The sequence below is a fragment of the Halichoerus grypus genome, chromosome 1 (genome assembly GCF_964656455.1).
Source record: "Halichoerus grypus chromosome 1, mHalGry1.hap1.1, whole genome shotgun sequence".
Taxonomy (NCBI): domain Eukaryota; kingdom Metazoa; phylum Chordata; class Mammalia; order Carnivora; family Phocidae; genus Halichoerus; species Halichoerus grypus.
In genome coordinates this window covers 108,166,520-108,191,253 of record NC_135712.1, presented here as the reverse complement: position 1 = coordinate 108,191,253, position 24,734 = coordinate 108,166,520, and the positions used below count along the sequence as shown (strand labels likewise).

General features: G+C 40.8%; 2 long non-coding RNA genes across 3 annotated transcripts in view; both read right to left on the bottom strand.

The window, feature by feature from the left end:
- The window catches only part of LOC144379924 (uncharacterized), a 107,226-nt gene extending 93,113 nt beyond the window's left edge, over positions 1 to 14,113 (bottom strand). For both annotated transcript variants that reach the window (XR_013443460.1, XR_013443461.1), the window contains exon 1: positions 14,052 to 14,113. This is a non-coding gene — a long non-coding RNA (uncharacterized LOC144379924). The remainder of the gene's footprint in view (positions 1 to 14,051) is intronic.
- Positions 14,114 to 19,944: 5,831 nt separating this feature from the next.
- LOC118522850 (uncharacterized) lies at positions 19,945 to 24,727 on the bottom strand. Its single transcript, XR_013446843.1, has 2 exons — positions 24,541 to 24,727; positions 19,945 to 20,559 (listed from the first exon to the last, which is right to left on the bottom strand). It is a non-coding gene; the product is annotated as an uncharacterized LOC118522850 (long non-coding RNA).
- Between the last annotated feature and the right edge of the window lie 7 nt (positions 24,728 to 24,734).

Below are 24,734 nucleotides of genomic sequence, written 5' to 3'. Positions count from 1 at the left end.
AATTATTATCTCATACAGAGTCAGGAATTCAGGAATGGCTTAACTGGATGGTTCTGGCTCAGAGTCTCTCATAAGGCTGCAATAAGATGTTGGCCGAGGCTGTGATCATCTGAAGGTTTGCCTGGGCCTGGAGTATCTTTTTCAAAGATGGCTCACTGGCAAATTGGCAGTTTATTATTGGTGGGAAGCCTTAGTTCCTCACCATATGGACCTCCACATACATAGGGTTGAATAAGTGTCCTCCTGACGTGGCTGCTGGCTTCCCTCCAAGCAAGTAATCCAATAGAAAGCAAAGTGGAAACAATGACTTTTATGATCTAGTCTCGAAAGTTGAAGTCCACCATTTGCACAATAAGCTATTGATTTTAGAGGTGCTATTCATTGTAGAAGTGGACTACAGAAGGACATGAATAACAGGAAGTGAGAATCACTGACACAAGGAACACAGAGACTGGTTACCCCAGGTCTCCCTGGCCCCCAGTGATTCATATCCCTCAAATAAGCAACATACATTCCCTCCTTCCCAAGGCCCCCAAAAGTCTCATCCTAGTACAGTGCTAGCTCAGAGTCCAGAATGTCATCTTACTAAGTCAAGTCCAGGTGCTGATGTAGCCTCACAGGTGTAGACCCTTGAGTACAGACCACTGGGTACACTTTCTCCATGATTTGAAAGCCCAGAGACAAGCTATCTGCCCCTCCCCCCAACACCTAGCAAACAATGGTAGAACAGACAAAGAACATTCCCCGTGGAAAAGGGGGAAAACAGGAAGCACAAAAGGGGTCGCTGGTCCATCATAGTTCTGAAAAGAGGACAGTATTGGAACCGGAAACTTCCGTATGAATTCGAAATGTCCGTATACATTGAATACCTCATTATTTCTGCAATATCCTATTGGTTACAGAGGTTAGACCTATTTGGTGTGAGATGCTGGCTACTACCTCTGCAAATAGCAAAGCATAGGAAACTCTTATGTTATGAAAGCTTCCCATTTTCAACTGCATATGTTTTATGTTAAGGGGCTTATAGATTGTAAATAAGTAAACTAGTGTTGCTTGTGTACTACAGCATCTGTTAATGATACCTAGGCAGTAGTTTCGGAATACCAAAGGGAAGGATATCCAATGCTTAATAAATAGAATATATCCTTTGTCCTATATGTGTAGTATACCATACACGGACTTGCTGTTCTGCTAGCTTTCTATCTATTGGCTGAGTAGCCTCTTGAGAGAAGTTCCTTTTTACTGCTAATTAGCCACCCTGGAAGAAAAAGTTCACAACTATAATACAGCATGGCAAGTTGGTTAAGAGCATTGGCTTTGGCATCAGAAACTTGGAATCATGGGCCTTCCAGTTACTAATTATGTGACCTTGAAGAGGTTATCTGTTACCTGAGCTTCTCACCTACCTAATGGGGACATTGAAAAAATTAAATGAGATAATGTATGTAACGCACTTAGCATACTGTCTGGTCCAGTGTAAGCCCTCTAATTATTTTTATCATATAAAATTATGGAAATTATCTGTGTATTTCACTACTCTTTGGGTTAAAGTGTTTCTATTTGCAAAATTAAGGGGTTGCACTCAATTTCTCAGGTTCCTTGCAGCTTTATCAGCCTACAGTTTTTCCAGCTCAGTTGCCTACAGCAGCAGCTTTTTTTTTTTTCTCATAATAATCACTTGCATTTACATAGTACTTTTAACTTCAAAATCTTTTCATATCTGTTATCTCTCTTGATTTTCATCATCACCCTGGGAGGCAACTGGGCAGGGTAGGCAATATTATCCTCATTTGACTGATGAAGGAAATGAGATACTGAGAGGTTGTAACTTGCCCGAGTTAGTCAGTTGCAAAGTCAAAACTACAGGAATCTGGCTCTTAGAGTTATCACCTTCCAGGTCTTTTCTCCAGGCAACATGGCCTATTTTAGTGTTTAATCTACTTTAGTTCAGCCCAGGAAACATGAAAAGCAGTTAAAAAGTGCCCAGAAAAGACCACAGACATTGAGTACACATAATATGGGTAGTTCCGATCAAAACCAGTGGGCGATAGGATGTGTGTTACATCTCATCTGTCCACACCAGTCTGAGAAGGCCAGCTTACTATGCACCTTGATTCCCTCATGACACACTAGGATGCTGTAATATGTATGGATATGGTGCTGTCTTTTCCACGAGCTGTGTGTAACTTTTTAACCACAGGATGTGAGTAATTACTCAGTTCATCAGCTTTCTTCCTTTGCTGTTGATTGTTTCCAGTTTCAGCCAGGATTTTTACATTAAAGGGATTAGCTTCTTTACTATTTTAATCAGTAGCCCTATTTGAAAATCAATGACTAGAAAACTTGTCCATAGGAAATAAAGGGCATGTAGTTGGTGAGCCCAAACTGATAATTTAGGATTGGAATAGAGTGAAGGCTGAAGTAGATAAAGGAAAGGAGTTGGAGGAAATGTCAGCCACCTCTCTTCTGTCATGCTCCTTCCCTGAAGTGGGACTCATGCTAATATACTTGGGGCATTGAGCCAAAACGTTGGTCAAATATTGACTTTTCATTGGCAAGACTATCTGGCCACACCCTGGTTCAGAGTAACAAACCACTAGCACAGTAGGTGAAGCCCCATTACTCTGTGTTTCGTCAACGAATGTATTATTTTTTTTTTAATAATATCAGAATAATAATATTCTGAACCAAAATATCATACCTGTTTTCACAGTATTTATTTGGCCTTCAATTCCTATGAACCAGACAGCTTCCTTTCTGATCTTAGAAATAGGGCAAAGAAGATTCCAGCTGAAATATCCTGCTAGCTAGGAGACAGTGTGCTCAATTCCAAAGGAAAATCTAAGAAACTTTAATCAAAAAGCTTTACCAAGTCACTTCAACCTTCTGAGTTTTCAGCTCCAGTCTGTGTGGAACTCTGGAGGCATTGTTTTTAAAAAATTATAGCTATGTTATGTATATTATATATGTTGATATTATATATAAATATCTTTTATGTAACTATCATGTAAATGTAATGTTTATTATATAATGTGTAAGTCATACATAAATATATCTATGTTTGTATAAGAACAATGAGATCTGCCAGCAACATAGCATTCTTTCAAGGATCCTGCAACAAGAAATGAAATGTTTTTGAAAGATGGAAAGTTTTTTAACAAGTTAGTGAAGTGTCTTGACTAAAAATTTATTTTAGGTAGTAAACTTCCTTTAAAACATTTATATCAAGTTAAATGCCTGTTTATAAGAAACTGTTGACTGGGTTTTAATATCCCACTGGGAAGTTTGGGTGGAACAACTCTACCACACTTGCCTGTCCTTAAAGTCTTAAAATCAGTACTTCCTCAGGCCCAACTGAAATACTGTAAATTCATCCTGAAGACCTCTAGATTTTTTTTCCCCTGAAGAAAAGTTTGGACTGTTTGGACACATGCAAAAATAGTGTTGTTGTTCTGTTAAGAAGGCATGGAACACTACATCAAAAACTAATGATGTAATGTATGGTGATTAACATAACATAATAAAATAAAATAAAATAAAAAAAGAAGGCAGCTTTGGGGATGGCGAGATTTGCTCTCATCTTGTCAGTCCATGAGTGTTAGTCCATGATTTTGCAACCTTCTTTTCGACATAGTTCTCTATTAGTAAGTTCAGTGGGAGTATGCTGTAAACAGGTGCACAGTGTCTTCTGCCTCTTTGATAAGGAACAACTACACACCTCAAAATGAGTACCCACCAAATATTTTAGAGGCTTCCACCAAACCTCAACGACAAGGAAGTTACAAGAAGCAAGTTTCCAATTCTGCACCTGGGCTCTTTGCCTTGTCTGTATGTAAGCTTCTCATGGTTGCGGCTCAAATTGTTTTGACTTCCTTTTTAGTAGTTCCCATTGCATTGTCCTGGGGTCCACAAAACCTCAGTTTAATAAATGCTTTCAAAATTCAGTCAGTCCCTAGACTGATGAGAGAGGAAGCTGAGAGAGACCCGTAGGCCCAAATCACAATCCAGAAATAGAGAAAGCCTCCATACCAGACTAGCCTGTGTTTGCCCTGTGACATCATTGGTGAATTTTAGGAGACATAAAGCTGTAACATAGTTAAAAAGGAGCAGACCCTTTTATTTCAGTTTTACCCGAGCTCTGTTTTTTCTGTGATTGAAGACAGCACTAAAGAGTTCTCTTCACTCTTTTTCTGTCTCATATATAATTTCCTGCTATTGCATGATAGCAAAGATATCTGCATTATTACAATTTAGCAAAGTTATTGAAATGTACTGGAAAGAATATGTTATGATAACTTTTGTTTCCTTTTTACATTTGAGATGCAAGTTATAAAATATAAATTATTTTCTTTTTGACCAGCTTTTATTAGCTTCTCATATATTTTTCAGAATTATTTTTTCCCAAAAGAGAATAGCAAAGAAGACAGTTTAAATGACAAGTATCTGTTTTTCACAATTGTGGCATATGGTCTTCTCTAGAGGCTATGAAATTTGAGAGAATTATTCTCTCAAATCTCTATCACCTCCTTATAAATAAATGACTGCCTAGACCAAGGATGGCTGAGTGTTTTCCATTTCCTGGGCATGTCAGCATATCATTCAGAAATGAATTTCCCTTTCAGCCAGTCAGCAAATGTGTAAAGAGTGTGTCTATACATAAACTATTTCCTAGGAAGTAAATGACTAGAACACTTTGCTCTTGACATTTTCTTAAAAATGTTACAGGTCAGTACTGGCCAACAAAATGAATGAAATTGGGGCAATTTTATAAGACACAGACGGAAGAGGTCTAAAATATTGTCATTGCTAATAAAAAGCATGTCTGGTAATAAACAAAACATGTCAGCAGAAGAGAATGCAATTTTGCATTGATGTTACCACATTGAATAGTTACAATATAGGGATGTTTCTGCAGAAGGATCTTGGGTACTTTCAGCTCTCTTTCTGTTGAGGTCTGATTCTGCTGGGATTTGGAGTAAATGTAAATCCATACTGTAAATCATTTCCTGAGACCTCCTATTGGAGGCTTCTTCTTTATTTGTTTGTTTGTTTGTTTGTTTGTTTTGCTTTGTTTTGTTGTAGGAAGTTTTGTATTATTTTTGGCATTAGGTATTTGCTTAGAATGTATTTCTTCATTAACTCCATAAATGAAATAATTACAGAAAATTGGTCAGAAGAAATTTTAGAAAAGAAAATATTGACTGAACTCACAGTCATGTAAAAGATACTATTTTCCAAATTCCCTTAAAACTGACATCTGGTAACCATTGCATTTTAAACATATTGAAATGAAGTCCATCTTTACATGTTTCCAGATGCTTTTCTTTATATTCCTTTTAATGGGCAACACCAACCTACCAACTGTTGTACAGTAAGTGTTTGGAAACATATTTAATGTCTTTAGCAATATTGCTTTACAAAGGAAAATGGTGAATTTAGACAGTTGCATTTTTAACACCAATTTAATTAGTTTTGTCCTTTTCTGCCCCTTGTAAGATTAAAAGACATGTTGTTCCATATAATCTACTTCCCCTCTCGAATCTTCCCAAATCCTCAGCTGGAGGATTTCTACCCATAGCATTTAAGGTAGAAAGACTAATAGGACAATGGAACCGTCAGGTTGGTGGAGCCATTATGGGTCTAGGAAATATAATTATCCTAGTTACACCAGATCTTTGAAGTTTCCTTCATGAAGTGAGAAGCAAACCCAGAAAAATCTGTGCATGAAGCCATTCAGACTCAAAAGAGGCACATCTACCAGGAAAGTAACTTATTAGTTTAGAATAAAGAGCTAAAATGTTGAGTGTGCAATTAAAAAAAAAAAAAAAAAAAAAGGCTCTCTAAACACAGCTCAGCTGACTGCCCCTCTCTTTTCTACTTCCGGCTATCAGGGACCCTCAGAGACCATCACTCCATCTTAGAAATTGCCTGGGACATGCTACCACATTATGGGCCTCAGGCTGTTTTTCCAAGATTCCAAGTGTAAACCTCTCTATTATTGGTGTCATTACTATACCAATCATTGCTCTTTCAAAAGACTGTCACAATTGGTTAGGATTCTGTTTTGAACCTCATTTTACATAGATTATATTCTTGTTTTTTTGTGGGTTTTTTTTTTCTTTTTTGTTTTGTTTTGTTTGTTTTTTATTGTGATAGTTTTTTAATGGCAAGCACCTGGTCTTAAATGTAAAGCTTGGTGAATTTTACACGTGTATACGCCCATGTAACGCCCATCACCCAGATCAAGACACAGGACATATCCAGCCCTCAGAAAATTTCAAGCCTCTCTCGGGCAATCCCATTCCCAGAAGTGAACATCTATCCTGAACTCTATATCCATGATTGAGATGATCATGTTTTAGTTGATGTGCCTTGATCTCATCTAGAAATGTGCTTTAACCTCATTTGAATCCCAATTTTAGCATAGAAAAAATTAATTTAGGGAAACTTTCCTGTAAAAGATAACCCTGACCAAACTATGTGGATTCTACCAAAGTAGAAAAAAATGAGTATGTTTAAAAATTGCCTTTCTGACTTTTTCATGCTGTATATCTCCCTGGTTTTAATGCCCATTTACCTGTATCCCCCCCACCTCCTTACCTTGTAGCTTTAATAAAATCTCAGAAGGGAAGAATTAGGCCTGCTGGGCAAATCTCGAGAGGGATGAAAATCAAGAGCAGTTGAGAGAAATGTGGGGAGAAGACTGTTTAGGAAAGTAACTGATGATAGATTAGGGAGGAAGAGGAGTTGAAGATCTACTGGAGAGATAAATTACTAAAAAGGAAATTATTGTGGGCAGAATTTAATGATTCAAGGATCCACAGATCCTTAGAGCTCACCAGTCTCAATGAGCCAATTCATGCATTGGTCAACACCTGATTAATAAATGTTTATTGAGTGCTTCATAGGATTGGTTAAGTGCTATGTATTTTATCAGTGTGAGGAGCCATTTAGCATCTTGTCTTCTCAGAACTGTCTTCCATGTTTGTTATCTAAGCAAGCTTTGCCTTTCAATCTGGAACATACTGTTTGGAAGTACTACTAGAAACTGTTCTCTGGCTAACCGGCTAGCTGAAGCAGGATTGGTCAATGCCAACTGGTCTACTATGGACAAAGATATCCTAATAAGGAAGGTTTAGGGACCTTTCTTGTAAGCTAATAGAAAAATACAATGACTAGCATTTCAAAATAATGGCTTAAATGATTTTCATATTGCATATACATGGATTAGACTACTGCAACAGACGATTAGCACCTTTGTATAAACAGTTAAGGTAAAATATTTTGTAAATAAAAGCACAAAGTACATTTCTGGATCAGGTTTTCCTTCGTACTGCTTCTTCTTTACAGTGTTAACATTTCTCCTAAATTCTACTTTTTCAATAAAAAACCTGCCCCTAAATTAAAGCCAAATTAAAGCAGACTTGATCCTTTGTAATTGTTTGACACAGTAAAACTCTCTAGCTTCCGAATTTATTCTTGGGATGATCTAGAAATACTACAGGTCAAATTGATGCCATAAAGTGGAGGTAATATCTATATCTAGATTTTTTAATAAGCCATGAGTATCCCAAGCTAATCTTAATGAAGTAAGCGTTTGCAAGTAAATCAATCTGATAATTTCCTCTTTTTTAAATTAAAGCTAGTTTCAATGAACATCTTAAATGACTAGGTTGAACGTGGTTGAACAACTGGGTTGAATTAACATCTTCAAGAACAATCTGGAAGGAAAGAAAATGCCACAAAGGCTCACCGTGGTCACCCAGAGCCTGTACATGTGTAGAAGGAGAAGAAATTATTCTATTTCTTTGACTTGGTGATTAATGTTTACATGCTCTGTTGAACTTGTAATTCTCTTCCAGTGGTTGCCTCTGTAATTACTGCCCAACCTGTAAATACCTGATGTTTATGAAAAGCACCCCCTCTCCATTTGCCATGGGATGAACCTGACTGTAGTAGTCTAACTTTCATCAGTATTGTAAAGGGATTCTCTTGTATGATCACAGAAGTAACAGAAGAGTGGTGAGATCTGATACATCCTAGGTGGCAAGGAAATGGAAGTTAAAGTCATAAGCGAAAGAAAAAGCACAGAAGGTGCTAAAGGAGAGAGAGGAAATGTAAATAAAGCTAAGTCTTCTTAAAAGAAAAATCTTCTAGGGACAGATCCTAATGCAAACAGGAAGTGATTGGAGAAAGTCAGGATTAGACACCTTTGGAAAGAGCTTCAGGGGCTCTGAAATCTAACCCCAAAAGCCAGTGGGTGTGGGCATGTGAGCAGACCAGGTGATATCCAATCAAAGGCAGCTGTTGAAGGCCTTTCTTCCTTCCCTGAGCCAGTACATACTCATTGGGCACCTCTAGGGCTCTCCTGAGATCCCTTGAGGCAGTAGCTTTTCCTTTGTAAGTCCTACATTTGGTGCCAAAATATCCCCACTCCCCCATTCCTGTGCTGATGGAGGGGCAAGTGAGGGAAGGGATGCATACAATTTGGTATAACCTTTTGATATCAAGTCATAACTTAGGAGAATTTTGCCCCAAGGATACAGTGTATGAAGCTCATTAAAGGAAACACTTGCAAAGAGCACAGTGTGGTGTGTGACAGAAACCCCGGGGGTGCTTAGGGAAAGCATGACCAAGCATTACCAAGGCGGAAGCTGGCAGAGAGGAAAACCCCCAACGTGTTCTGTCAGGTCAGCAGTCAGTTTGGCTATAAACAAGTAAGATTGCAATGTTGTGAGGTAATCCTGGTCTGACTCAGTCCTCTATCAGAAACTCACAGGTCATTTTCATGAATCTTCCGTTGAGCAAATAAAACAGTTTCACAAAGATGCCATATTTAAGTGTTATTATGTCTCTTCTCATCTAATCCTCTACTTATCCTCTCTTTTATTTACTTCTCTTGAAATGGATCCAGTCATAATACAAAGTGAAAGAAAACAAGGAGGGGAACGGTGACTCTCCCTCTGTTTCTGTCCCACTCATCTCTCTACCTAAGACCACCTTCTATAGGAGCAGCCGCGTGGGGACATCAGATAAGAGAGTAGATAAAGCATTTTAAAGCAGAAGCAACCTTCAAAATCACTGCATTCAATTCCCTCAGTTTCTAGATGAGAAACGTGAAGGCCCAAAGAGGAAGAGTGACTTGCCTAAATGACACAGGAAGTTGGTGGAAGATCCTGAATTAGAATTCCAGTCTTTTGATTCCCAATCTCAGTCTACAAGTTTTTAAAGCTGAAAGAGGTCTCGAAAATTATGGGGTACACGAGTTTTCAAATTTTACTAGTGTTTTATTCCAAGAAAGTCTTCTCTTAGAGTGTAAACTAGCTAAAGTGGCATTGTCCTTGCTCTCGAACCAGAGAGGAAGAGGCTGAAGTCCCTCCTCAGTCCCAAAGCTTCTCCCTTTGGAGGAGGCCATTGGAACACTGCTCCAGAATGATGTGAAAACCACCCATGTTTCCTGATGCTGTCATTTTACGGAAGGAGAATGCGGAGGCCTGGTAAGTCAGAGTGATAATGCTCACTCTCCAGGATATTCAAGCGGAAAAGTTAGAGCCCAGAGAGACAGCCTCTCAAGTTTTAAACAATTTAAAACTTCAGCATTGAGGTGAGGTTTGAATTTATCTCCTCAAGGTCAAAGAAAAAGGGGAAACATGATTCACACTGTCCTCAAGGAGCAAAGGTACCACCTGCTCAAGGGGAAGTTACACAATGTTGCCAACCCTCCTTCCCTCCCAAAAATCAAACCCAGACTTCGCAGTACTGTGCATCTCACAAATTGTACACTTAGCTGAAGTGTAAACATCTGAAGTAAGGGTACAGAAATCACCTTACCCCTGACTGCACATACATGTCTTTCTCAGGGATTTTAGGTTATAAAATTCTAAGGCCATGGAATATGTATAAGCAAATCAAAGATTTTTCTCAGTGACCCATCATTCAAAGATGACTGGCCAGATTTCTTTTATGAAACTTGGAGAATATATTTGGGATAGTCTTGTTTCTATTATACGCATACATGAAATTCACTTTAGGGGTCCTAAGAATTATTCAAATTTATAGCCAGGCACCTTCTTGGAGAGGCCATTGGTGAACCTTCCCCCACTGCTTCCCTACTGAGCACTAGAGATAGACATGCTCTTCGCATTAAAATGCTGCTATGCACAGACAAAACAATACATGGTTTTATGAATATGCAGCAAAGCTCAATAGAAGCTGCAGGGATATACTTTTATTAAACCATGGCTAATGAGTCACCTAACAGCACCAGGTAGACCAGCTAATATTCCATAACTTTAAGTGGATATAAATAAATTACTTAGGTTTATTAGGCTCTAGCCTTCCTTTAGCATGACCTGCTCCCCAACGCAGCTCCACACCAGAGTACAACCCATTAGCCAGATTTCGCAGGAGCAGGATCAACTCCATATTCATGCCACTATTTAAGTGAGAGTATAGCTTTTTCTCTTCATGGAATTACTGCCCAAAATAGTTACTCCCAACTTTGATGCTGAGACTCTATTTTGTGATTCCTGAATAGCAAGGTTTCCTTGGCATCAAGTCACTCTACTCTCTAGATTCCATAGCTTAATAGAGGACAGGGCAGTGTGCAGCCTGAGTGTGAGTAATGGAAAAGCACCTGGGCACACTCTCACTAGCACGTGGGACAGTCTATCCCTCACTTTAAGTTAGAAAAAAAGGACTCTGGAAACTTAGATCTACATAGGAAATCTCTTGAATCTTAAGCCAGGTTAAAAGACACATATCTGTACTACTGACCCTAGCTAATTTCTAAGGTTAAATTGCTAGTGGGTAAGAGCTCAAGACCTCTGGCATTGCTAGGAAACAGATCAGCTCCAAATAATAAAGAAGGTGTGGGAGTCAGGCCTCCAACTGAGCAAAAGGTGACATCTCAGTGGATGAGAGGAAATCAGCTGTGGGTAGAGCTGGAAGGAGAGAGCCCAGGGCAGGAGAAAGAGCAAATGAAAACCTGAGATCTCTACTTTTCTCTGGGAGCTTGCCTCTGATCCACAAGTGAAACCACGGTAGAATCATCCAACTTCTATATGGGCCTAGCATGTATCATACTATGGAAGCCATCCAGAAATTAGAGAACTCAAAATAAAACTTAATGTCCATAAATACTGCTGTTCCCGTTCTATGAACATGTGTTTGTGTTGGTTTAAAATATTATAAATGGCTGCTCTTGATTATCAGGAGAAATGGGTCCCATCATTCTGCTTCACCTATATAGAGCAATATGGAAATAAGGCAAGATGCTTCATCCTGGAGGCTGTAGTCCCACTTATTTATTTTATAGTCATTCAACAAATATTTATTACACTTCTCTTAGTAAATTTACTTGCTTACTGAACCGGGTATAATGGAGACAGACAATGTCTCTGTCCTCATCAGGCTTATAAGTAAACAACTGAATTAATAAGTAAAACATAATTACAGATTGACTAAGTACAGTGAAACAAGTTGGGTGTTATGTCAAGAGGTGACAAACTTCCTGTGAAGAGCCACACAGACTGTGGGTGGGCTATATAGTCTCTGTGGTATCTATTCCACTCCATCCTTGCAGCCTAAACATAGCCATATACCATATATATATATATATATATATACATATATATGAACAGGTTGGCTGTGTTCCAATAAAACTTTATTTATCAACCCTAAAATGTGAATGTTTTGTAATTTCCATATATCATGAAATAGCATTTATTTATTTAAACTATTTTAAAAAAAGGTTAGCTTGGTGAGCTATACAAAATCAAGTGGAGGGTCAGATTTGGCCTGTAGACATGCCTTGCTAAGGTCTGAATGTTTGTTTCCACCCAAAATTCATGTGTCGAGGTCCTAATGTCCAACGTGATGGTATCAGGAAGTAGGACCTTTAGGAGGTGCTTAGGTTATGAGGGTGGAGCCCTCAGGAATGGGCTTAGTGCATTTTTAAAGAGACCCCACAGAGCTCCCTAGCTGATGCTGCTATGTAAGGACACTAAGAGAAATCAGAAGTCTGAAGCTGGCACCCCTGATCTTGGACTTCTAGCCTCCAGACGGTGAGAGATAAATTTCTGTTGTTTATAAACCACCCAGTCTGTGGCATTTTGTTATAGCTGCCTAAATGAACTGACATGCCCTTTGCCTTAACCCCTGGCTATGTGACGCAGGGAGAAGGGATGCAGTTAACTTGGCTGGAGTTTGGTATGGCTTCTTTGAAAAGGTGACATCTCAGTAGATGAGAGGAAATCAGCTGCGGGTAGAGCTGGAAGGAGAGACCCCAAGGCAGGAGAAATAGCAAATGAAAAACCCCAAGCAGTGAAAGCCCAGAAACCCCATGTTGTACATTGGGGTTTAGTAAGGAATGAAACATTGAAGCAAAAAACCTTTAAAAATAGATGTCTTACTGCATTTGTGGGTATTGATCTCCAGTCATTAGTTGATAAATGCTGTAAAAGGGGTGGCATAAACGTGGCATAAATAATCCTTTAATGAAATTTCACATTCTTTGTTATCATCTCTGGGTTGATTGAATGATGGGTTGATTTTTTTTTCTTCTGTGTATGATTACTTGGCAGAGTAAAAGATGAATCATTTAAAATCTCTGTGTCAATTAAAGTGAATTATCCTGTAGAAATGGTAGACATTTTTCATTGAACATTTTTACTGTATGTCTATGTCATTGAGTACGTAACCATATGTTTGCCGGCCAAATGTCATCATTCACTTGGGTAGGCTTTGTACAATGAGATTATGTGCAAAGATGAAAAAAATGTACTTAGTTGTATATCCATTCAGAAGTCTATTCATCAGTGTTCTACTTATATATAAAAGGCTTTTATGTTACCGCAGACTTGTAACCTGGCCATCTGGATAGTACGATTGGAGAACATCTATAAAAGTGAATGATGAAAAGAAATGTCCAAATACTGTTTTATATAGTGTTTTTTTCTGAACCCATACTTCATTTGTGATTTCAAAGCTGGCACAGAAAAAAAAAAAAAGAAATAGGAAAAATTACTTGCAGAGACACCTTATGTGGAAGAGAGATGATTATTTCTGTCTATATTTTAAATCCATGACAGAACTCCAAATCTTACCCAGATGCTGGTAAAGGGGAACATTTTCTTCATGTTAGAAATAATACCCAGAGAACACACCCATCTGTCTGTTGTAAGAAAATGTCCAAGTCACATGTTTATCAAGAGAACCCAAAGTGTTAGTGAGAGCTAAAATATGCCAAGAACAACAACAACAAATATCAAAGAAAATAGTGGGCAGTAGGGTTTTAAAATGTGTTTCTGGTGAAAATGGTATCTAGGGTGTCTGTTATCTGCAAAATACCTCACAATATTAAATTTATGATGTTAAAACAGTGTTTAAAAAAAAGATGGCTAGGAGATTCCTCATCTCAGATGTGAAACAGAAAAATGTTGGATGATATCGTTAAACCGCTTGGTGTCTATTTCAAATTTTAACCAGGTGAATAAACATATCTTAGTTCGCAGATCTTTGACCTTTGTTAACCTGTATCACTGCATAGTCTAAGGATGTCGCATTGTGTAGGAATTCGAGTGTTTTAGGTTTTATACTGGGTTGTGACAATCTTTGGACATAATTTTCATTAAATTCAACAATCACTGACCTTACTCCTTATAGGGTCCTAAATATGAAGATGAACAAAACTGAAATATTTCCCCCAAGATTTCGTGTCCATCCAAAAAAACAATCTCAAAGAACTCAAACTTGAAGCAGGGAAGTTAAATGCTGTAATAGAGGGGGAAAGTGTGAAGGGAGCAGAGGTAAGGAAATGGTTAATTCTGCAGGAAGAAACTGGGAACGTTTCATAGATGAGCTGGCATGTGAGCTAGGCCTGCAACAATGAGGATACAGGGGAAAGCATCCGGCCACAGACTTTCTCATCCATGGGAAACCATCTTACAGATTTTGGAGCAGGAAGTGCTCTGATCAGTTCTGATTTGTTTTTGTTTTTCACAGTTTTTTAAAAGTTGTAAAATGGAGTAAACTTACAGAAAAGTACATACCTTATAAAGGTTGGATATCTGGCTTTTTCTGAAACGAATTCCTGTAGGAGTGACTCTCCTCCTACCAAGGGAAAAACAAAATAAAGCATTAGTGCAGAACCCCAGAACTTCCTGAGTCAGAGCTGGTTTCGTGGGGGTCCAACGTGAGTGAGCAATGGCACCAGGCCTGGCGCTGGGCGGGGTCCCTCTCTCGCCTTAGCGTTCTACTGCTGCATCTTAAAATTCTTAATAATTTTGAACAAGGGATCCTGCATTTGCATTTGATCCCCCAAATTATGCAGCCTTTCCTGTCCCCAACCCTCATTCTCTAACACATTCAAATGTGCAGTTTCCCTCCCGAGTGCTAACCATTATTTTTTATTTTCTTTATGTAGTTTATTCCCTAATTACACAGGAACAAACAAAATAGTTTAATTTTGTTTTTTATGAACATTATGTAAATAGAATTACACACTATGCATTTGGTTGTGTCTGGCTTTTTTCACTCAACATCTTGTGGGAAAGAATCATCATATTGTGATTCATTCCTTTTCTCAGTTACATTTGTGATGAGCTCCATCTACCAGATTACACAGGATTGATTGGTACGAAGGGAAGAACAAGACTGGGAGCAAAGGGACCAGGAAAAGAGAGGCTGGAGTTATTGAAAATTACAATGTGAGAGCCTGGGACCTATAAATAATACCACAGGAAAATCTCTGCTCTCTAGAAACCAGTATTTCACAACCCTCAGACTTTTAGAAGTCCTGCAGAGCAGAACAAACTTATTCCAAAACAACAGCAACAACAACAAAATCCTGTTTTGGGGCAAAGAAGTGGGCCCTGAGCATCTAGCAACAGATGACAGTTAAGTTTGTTCAACAAATGAAAAGTTATCCCCAGCATGCCATGTTAGCCAAGAGAAAAAAGTATTCTAATTGTATATACACACATCGATATATATATATAATCTATACATTTTTATATTGCTCACATACACTTCTTATGGTGCACATGAACTAAGGTATAGAGGTAGCATAGACAAGAAATAAGAAAGTAATTTTTTATGACCTGAGGCTGTGTGGCAAAGTGGGTGGCACCTGTGCTGGGATCCTAGCGTCTGTGATTAGAAATGGATGGGACAGTGCCAGGGGGCGAGGACTAGAGACAAAGCCAAGTAAGACTGGACGACTCTGCAGAGTGGGTGGTGGGCAGTGATTTTTACCATGTACTCCTTATATCCATGATTGGGGCTGCATTTTCTGGGTGATACTAAAATTACCAGAAGCCTGGGGCACCCGGGTGGCTCAGTGGTAAGCGTCTGCCTCTTGATTTCGGCTCAGGTCATGATCTCAGGGTCATGAAATCCAGCCCTGCCTCCGGCTCTGTGCTTAGCACCGAGTCCGCTTGGGATTTTCTCTTTCTCTCTTTCTCTCTCCCCTCCCCCGTCTGCCCCTCCCCCGTCTGCCCCTCCCCCGTCTGCCCCTCCCCCGTCTGCCCCTCCCCCGCCACGCCAGCACACACGCACGCACGCAGGCGCATGCACTCTAAATAAATAAATAAAATCTTTAAAAAAATAAAATAACCAGAAGTCTTCTAGTAGAAGACAGGATCTATTTACAGCAATATTTTATTTAGTTGGTAGCCCCTGAAGATATATCAGACACCCCAGGTTAGCATTCTGGGAGAGACGTTCATTATTAAATACACGTGACTTTTTTTTTTTTTAAACACAAGTGACCTTAACTAACAAAACCATCCCCAGTGCAGTAGAATGCTAAGGCGACGCCGCGCAGCCGGCCGTGTTCCACAGCACGCATTCCACACGAGCACTAGGGAAAAGCAAAAGGCAGAAGCATTTTTTAAAACTGTGCTAATGTAAAATAAAAAGGTGAGTTTACCCTGAAAAGGGTAAACATGTGAAAATGATTACAAACAAATAATATTTGTCCAATTAATTTTTTCTATGTCCTTATTCTGTTGCAGGAACTGCACTGGGCAGTTTCACATAGGGTATGTATTGTCCTCATAACAACCATTTATATCCCCACTTTACAGATGATGACACTGAGGTTTGAAGAAGTTCAATTAGTTACCTTTTGCTATAGAACAGCTTACCCCCAAATTTAACAACTTAAAATAAGGAATGTTTATTATCTCACAGTTTCTGAGGGTTAGGATTCTGGGAGCAGCTTAGCGGAATGGTTCTGGCTCAGGGTTCTTTCATGAGGCTGTAGTCAAGCTGTTGGCTGGAGTAGCAGTCATCTGAATGCTGGAGGATATTAACTTCCAAGTTCACTTTCTGGGTGACTGGCAGGCCTCAGTTACTCAGAGCAGTTGGAGTAAGGACCTCAGGTCCTAGTCACATGGACCTCTCCACATGTTTGCCTGGATGTCCTGAAGACAAGGCAGCTGACTTCTAGACTGAGAAATTCAAAAGAGAGAGAGCCCAAGGCAGAAGCGGCAGTCTTTCATAACATAATCTTAGAAGCGATACATCACCATTTTGTACTGTGGTCCATTGGTCAATGCTGAAACACTGTGGGAGGGGACTATTCAGGGGTATGAATGCCAGGAGGTGGGAACAGCGGGAGCCATCTTGGAGACTGGCTACCACAGAAGTTAAATAAGTCACCCAGTTTTACATCTAGGAAGTGACTGAGCCAAAATTTGAAAGTATGTCTGTCAGACTAAAATTCCAATGCTCTTTCTACTTTATAGGAGTTGCCGGACATCTAATTTTTTTTTTAAGTTTTTTTTGTTTTGTTTTGTTTTTGTTTCTTTGGCAAGTTTTTGTATAAACCAAAGCTGGGCTACCCAAAACGTTGTATCATATACACAACCAGACTTGAAAACAAATAAGGATTTTTTAAATGTGATTTTTCAATGAACAGATAAGGGATTGTACTTACCTCTCATCCAATATTTATTGAACAGGCATGAAAAAATGATGTGCAAATTCAATTGCATAAAAAATCCCGAGTTTCAGAAGACTGGTCTGATGTTTGGCATAAACACTGTAGGCTGACTTACCCAACACCATTCTTTATTTATTTCTCTCTTATCTTCCTTCACTGTAAAAGGTGGAGAAGTTAAATGGGAATTTTCCCAGGCTCCTTTGCAGCTAGAAGAGCATTCAGTGCAGCACTGCCCCAGGAAATTTAACTGAAGTCTCTTGGTGCTTTTGTTTCTTGATAAAGCGGAAGGTCCTCCTTGTGCATCCTTGGCCCCTCCCTCCCAGCCCCACCTTCTTCCTGCCACAAAAGCAGCCTTGATCTCTGGGTCTCATTTCTCTTCACTGAGCTATTGAACCACATCCAGAAGAACTCCCATTCCAGACTTCTTGTTATGTGAGAAATAAACTTTATTTGTTTGGCCTCCCCATCCCTTAGCTGGGTTTCCAGTTAAGTGCAGCCATAAGTATTTCTAATTCTTTCAGTGTGAGGCAACTTTAGAAGATGTTAAAAAAAGATCAGCAAATCCTAAGGGAAAGAGGGGGTGTTAGAAAAGTTTTGTGGCTTGTTAAGAAAACTTATTTCTAAACAGTTTGCCATGTAACCTAAATTCCTACATTATGCCAGCTGAGGGGTAAGATAGCCACAATGATGTATCTTATAATTATTATTTTTCCTTAGATTCTAACAGCAGCGTGGGAAGTTAATCTTTTGCAAATAGTGCTGGAACCTTCTAGGGGCGTCTCTCCTGCCCTTTCCCCGACCAGCCCTGACCAGCCTCCCTGACTGCTCTATGGGTTGGACCATTCCCTTTTCTCCTGTGTCAGCTCATTATATTGAGGTCTTTGCCGCAGCTGCCAATGCCCAAAGTGACAATTTTTCTGCTGCTATCCACTGAAGAGATATGTGCTGCTGTAGAGGTCCACCCCGGGACCCTCTGTAGTGGCTGCAGTTGCCAAAATACCACAGGCCCCAGCATCAAATGTTGCAGAAGCTGTGGGCCAAACGCTGCTGGCGTCTCAGTGGTCTAAAGACTTTGCTCCTCTATTGCACTTTCTTTTCTTTCTGTTAGGGAGTCTCGTCAGGGCAATCCCAAAGGGTAACCTGAGAGGTGAGCACTACATTGAACGGACATCTCTCTTTCTCTCTGATGATTTCTGCTGTCCTTGCATCACATTTATGAGCCTTGACAATCTCTTCTCTTACTTCTCCAGTGGTACGTTGGTCCCTTATAAAAGCGTGCATTCACTGGCCTGATTTACTGTCTGTGACCTTCCTCCCCTGGCTTGCCCACCTCTTAGAATGAAACCACCTTAGGCTCAAGCTGTAATTCTTGAAACATAAAGGTCATATAAAGTTGGCCTAATTTAACTTGTAGCTTTATACACTAATAAAAGTGTATCTGAATTAAACAGAATAAAAATAGACTATTTAGTATTTGGGAAATTACATGGCACAGTCTCAAAGCATCCTAGAGGTTACCTGTTGCTTACAGAGTACAAATAATGCTTGGAGAGTCAAAGATAGTCTCGCTTGTCCAACCCAACCTCTTCCCAGCATTTTAATTGACATTTAACAAAGGATCTTCTCAGTACCATAGGCTTACCGAGGATAACAAAACTATTCTGTTTTTACAAAATTATTCAGTTTAGCCAGAGGAAATACAGTGGTGTCTGTGAATGTTATTTCTATCTTCCAGCCACCAAATATTAACTCCCTGGGTCACCCTATAGGAAACGTGTTATTCAAGATAGGAAATTTTACTACATATGAGGTTCAATGAGAAAGTAGATTTATCAGACATGTAATTTTCAGAAATTTCCATTCCATTATTACAATGAGTATACAACTTTAAATGTTGCTTATGCCTGGTATTCTATTCAAATCAAACACTGAGAACAGTTGAGAGAAAATTTCAGCCTAAAACCATGTCAGCAAAAGTATCTTTTTTTTCCTTTTTCCTGATAAAGAATTTATAGCCGTGAGAATAATTCAGTTCCCAAACACAGTAGGACACATGGAAAGAGTGAGGGGCAGATTTCTTATAAGCCCCAGGGAAAACTTAGGGCAAAAGAGATGAAAGCCTGGGTGCAAAGTGACAAAGAAAGCACAAATGTGTTAATGATGCAGAAGTCACAGCGAGGCTTTGAATGGTGCTGACACATCAAAGGGCACTGTGTGCCACAAAGAGGAAGATCATTTCTGGAGAAGGACAAAACCATTTGGGAGAATGCAGCTGAAGCCCTTGATTCACTCGTTAATTGTGCAGACAGGCTGCTGTGTTTTGCTGCCCAGAGGTCATGAACCTGAACATGCTTCATCCCACCTTCTGGACAAACAGGCAAACAACCCCAAACCAGGCTGTGCTCAGGGACTTTGTCGAGAAAGCAACTTCCTGGGCAACTTTAGCATACGAGAGACAAATATTCCCATCAAAACCCATTAAATAAAAGAGGAAAATTCTTTGATAAATAAGTACTTAAGATATTTGTCTTATTTGACTTTTTATTTCTTGGCTATAGAATACGTGAAGCCCTACACTGAGCTGGAAGTTAAAATAGCCACAAGAAAACCAGGACTAGTTTTCTACATTTTAAATAATTCTATAATAAAAGACATAAAATAGAAAACTATAAATATATAAATAAAAGACAATAAAATAAAAATAAAAGACAATAAAATAGAAAACTAAAAAAAAGTTAGGGTTTTTTTGGGGGGGGTCATTTGTTATTTTCATTTTATTCTCCTTTTTTATACATTCCAAATTCCTTACAGTAACCATATACTACTTCTCTAATGAAAATAATATAACTCTTTTTCTTATTGTGACAGAACCCCTACACAAGTACATTTTCTAGACAAATATTCCACTACTCAAAATGACTCATTTTCTGAGCTTAAGTACTCAATGTTTTATTTTAATTTAACATGCAATAGAAAGAAAAACTCAAGAGACTGCATAGGTAAGACAGTTTTATTGAGTTCACTTAATTTCCCATTAGTAATGAAACTTTTCATCACATAAGTCAGTAGTTTGTGTGTGTATTTTCACAAAGGTTGGCATATGGGAGATAAAGTTAATTTTGTAATTATTTATTTGTATGTGTTGATACAAAGCCCTCAGGAATTTTAATAGAATATGACCATAAGAGTTATCAAGATCCTTCCTAAAAAAAAAAAAAAAAGGAAGTTGAATTGGCATCTTCACAGATTCACGTAAACCAAATTTAGCACCTTTAGCAACTTCATGTTGCGAACCACACAGTCACTGTTAAAAACAGTTTCATTTCTACTCTGATTCCCAAGCCCACACCTGACCTCCCTTCTTTCAGCAGATGCCTTGCCATTTCTGTTTATGGAGAGATGTTTGCTTGTTGCTTGAACTTCCTCAACGTCTCACCCTCTCAGCTCCAGTTCAGGTCTCTTGGCTTTTCTTGACTGTTGAAGAGAAAGGATGTGTTTTCGGCATTCCTACTCGAGTCCTCAGACTCCTCCTCTGTTCTCTCCTCAAAACTTCCATTCAGCGGACATCCTATTGCTTGGATTTCCATCTCTCCCTCTTTACTGATGCCCTCCTTTCAAATGAAAACCAGAGCGAAATGGGACCATAAAAAATGAAACCTTAAAAAAGCTCAAAGGAAACACTAGTTAAAATGTTTACCTAGAGGTGCATCGGCTAAAACTACAAACATGATGAAATAAACCCCTACTTTCTATAAATGTAGAGGACAGGTAGGTACTTATGTTCTTAAGGACTTAGAAGATTCATATTCTAAGAAACCATCCAGCTGTTTGAAGGCCCAACCTCAGCATCACAGAAGCTCAGCAGTCCCACTGTGTGAGCAAAGGCCAAGGGATGGTACCCTTGTTTATGCAACATACATTGTCAATGGTTAAGCAGTTCTTACCCGGTAACTTTTACATTAGATTGTTTTCTAAAAATGCCTTTTCGTGTTATGTGCAAAATTAAGTCATCTTCAAAGAAAGGGTTTATCCATTAGACACTTGGGTATCTTTCTTCAAGACCGCACTGATTTTGTGCTTTCACCCAAATAAGAGTAGACTCTGCTCGTCTTAAAAGTCATTTTTATGACTCAGGGAGACTGAAACATTAGTATACATTTTTCTAAGGATCCAGGAAGTGTTCTCTCTCAGGATTAATATAATCTTCTACTACAAGCGGAATTTGGAAAAGGAATAAAATGTGATTGATATATTCACCAATAAATACTGATGGAGGGCCTCCCGTGTAGGCACCATACTAGGCATACGAGGGACAGAGGTGGCTCCAAAGATAAACCAGATATGGACTCTGCCCTCAAGGCATTCACACGGTGCTGGGTGACAAGACACAGACATGTAAATAATTATGGTACAGGATAGATAATGATTCATGCCATAAGTGAGGCAAAGACACCTAACAGATTTCACAGGAGGAAGTGACCAACCTTAAAAATCTGTGCATCAGCAATTTCCTTACTTCATTTTCAATCCCAAAGCCCTAGTGCAAATCTTTCTGTGGGAGACCATCTGAATGTAGTAAAAGTTACTATTGAAGAATCCCTAATAGAAAGTATTCAAACTGTGGCATCTTTCTGGTACTCGTACCAAGGTTCAATAATACCCACCCACATGACTACCTGAAGTCCTGAGGGTGGTATCTTCTAGATGGGGCTGGGTCAGGGTAGTAATTGCCATGCATTTATGGGGCACTGCAGCTTTAAAAGCATGTTCCCATCCATTATCTGTTAATTATTATCCCCAAGGACAAGCTGGCACCATGTAAAGTGCTGCTAGGATACCAGGGTTCTAATTCTGTTCAGTTCTCTCTGATGCAAAATGAGGGGTTTGGTCACTAGACTCTCTCCAAGGTTCCGCATGTAGCTAGGTGGGTAGGGCAAATTTTATTATCACCATTTTATAGACCAGGAAACTAAAGTGAGGAGAGCTCAAGGGACCTGCTGATAATAATTGATATCCGGTTCTTGAGATTAGACACCAGACCTGTAAAGGACAAAGTATTTTGTACTGTGTCATACTGAGAACCACGCCCAGTATTTGTGGGCAAGAGGACAAAGAGAGGCCCACATAGCAGTAATCTAAGTATTTAAGTTATAAATCAAGATAACGAACTGTTAACAAAATATGATTGATCTATCCTCCCACCCTGACAAGTACCTCTTTACAAGAACCTGGATGGTGGGGTGTGAATCATGAATTCCCGGACTCTTCTAAGGAGGAGGCTGGAAAGGGGCAGGGAAGGGAAAGCTGACTCCACTGAGCCCTCTTCCGGCACCTAGTAGGGGCCCAAAGTGCCTGGGAGTGCACACCTCAGCCCTCAAGTCCAAGCACTGCCCACACTCCAACAAAGAGCCATTCCTGGACCCAAGACTGAGTTCAAAGGTCCCATCAAGTCCTGGAGGAGGGTTTGGTACTCTTTGGGCAGAGGATTCCAGAATTCTGACTCCCTGCAGCATCGTCTAGAAGAGGGTTCGGGTTCCTTGACCCCATGGGAGGGGGGCATTACAAGAGAAGAACCACAGGGGAGAGGTCCCTCTTGCTTGGGTTTAAGAGACAGTCTGATCACACTACCTGAAGACTGAACCTAAGAAAGAGTAAAATCCGGGAACTGTCTTGTGAGAAGGTAGTATGGCTTAGTAGTTACAAACCAGGTTCTGCAGCTAAACACCTGGGTTGGGATCCTACCTTGGCCACTCACTGGCTGTGAAATCACAAGCAAGTTACCCAGTATCTTCTAGGAACTCAGTTTCTTCATCTTTAAAATAGATATAATAATTATTATGTGGAGTATATGAGACATGTAAAACGTTTGCCAGACATTAAATGCTGGGTAAATAAATGTTGTGGGGGTTCTCTTCAGCTGCGTTAGGTGAATATGCCTTTGAGAGGTTTTTCTGGAGAATTATATAAGCATAGTTATATCCAGGCTCTCTGATAGTCAAGGTTAAACCGTTCTCTCCACTAAAATGGTGGGGACAGGGGCAGGGGTGGGCACCACCTACCCCACCCAAGGCGGTGGCTGCCGCCCACGTCCCGCCAGGTCGGGTGGCGGGGGACTTCACGCTGCAGATTCTGAGCTACAGCCAGGAACTCGCAAACGTGGCCGTGAGTCACGGCGGGACTAAGGAACTGAAACCAAACGTTAGCACACAGCCTGGTTCGTCTGTCTGATGCGCAAGGGGAGTGGGAAGTAGCATCGGATAAAAAAAAGGCAAGACTCAGAGCCTGGGTTGACGCAGCTCAGTCCCCTCCTACCCGCTTCACTTTAGGGCTCACGCAAACTTCGCTGAGTCTTCTGACAGGTCTTGACATCTCTCCTCCGCGAGGAAGGAGGGAGACTCAGAGCAAGTCGAGGCATCTCCCTCGCACCTCCCGTGAGTGCGAGCCCAGCCAAATCTGCAGACCGCCCGCCCAAAACGAAGACGTTTTATAAGGGCAAGCCTGGGCATTCCCCCACCCCTCCGAGGGACACGAACTCAAAGTGGCCCATTTCCACACCCTAGTCCCCCACTTCCCTCCCTGCAAAACACTTGGCAACTTTGCTGTTGCTTGTGGACCAAGAACTGTAACTAGACCTTTCTGCTCCCTTTAAGGGACAGTCGTGACTGGGCACTGCGAAGTCATACTCTCTCGAAAACACCAACAAAGAACTATATTTAGCTCTGAGCTCTCCGCCTAAATTCCTCTTATTTTTTCACTCGGAGCTTCAAAACGACTAGGTTGGGGAAGTGGGAGGAAGGGGGCGGGGGAGCAGCAGAGAAAGAACAGCTGTGCCTCCGCCTCCCAACTCAGTCTCTATAAATAACCAATCATGAGCCGAGGCTACTTTTTAGCCAATGAAGCAACCCAAACTGGTAAAACCTTGGCGGTAGCCAATGGAACAACAGTTAGGGGTGTGAGATTTGCGCCCCGGAACCAATGGGCCCCGAGTCTGGGAGAGGTAATTTGAGCTGGAGTGTGGGTGTGTGGTGCAAAAGCTTCCTATTTCTAAGCCCGAAAACCTGTTCTGCCCACTGAGCATGCCCTGACTAGCTGCAGGCGCCACCACGACTTTTGGATTGGGTTTTAGTCCGACCTCCGGGTTTCCGCCCCAGCCGAGAGGGGACGTGGGTGGGACGCGCCAAGTCTCAGCCCCTGAGAGCTCCGGTCCCGAGAGGCAACCCCTTCCCCAGTCGGGACAGGATTTCAAGCCCAGAGTTCCCGTTTTCTTTGTCGAGGAGATGAACTGCAGGAGGAGTGGCCAGAGAAGGCCGAGTAGTGTTTCCGAGGCGAAGGGTTTAGAAAAAGCTGCACCGTGGGTGGGCAAAGATGCTCCACCCGCTGCTCTCGCACTCAAATGCCCTTTGCGTCTCCGGCCCTGAGACGCCGCACACTCGCTGCGGGCTCGGAGAGTGGAGTTCACGAGCTTTTGATAACGGGAGTCCGCAAGAGCACAGCCCAACCCTTCACGGGAGCGGCCCACCGCGCCCACGCGCTTCTCGCAGAGCCACCGCCCTTATGCACGAACCCGTCCTCCCACACCTTCATCCTCTCACCTGAGCTTTCCCAGCACCCCTCAAACACCTACACACTCCCACACATTTCTCATCCAGCTCCTGGACCAGAGCCTCTCGCAAGCCGCTCCACCAAACTCAAATCGTTAGCCCCACCCTCAGCCCCGCCCCCGCCCGGCCCCCCGGAAAACCAGGAGCGGCGGATCAGCCGGGCGCGGCCGTCGGCTCACTGGGCA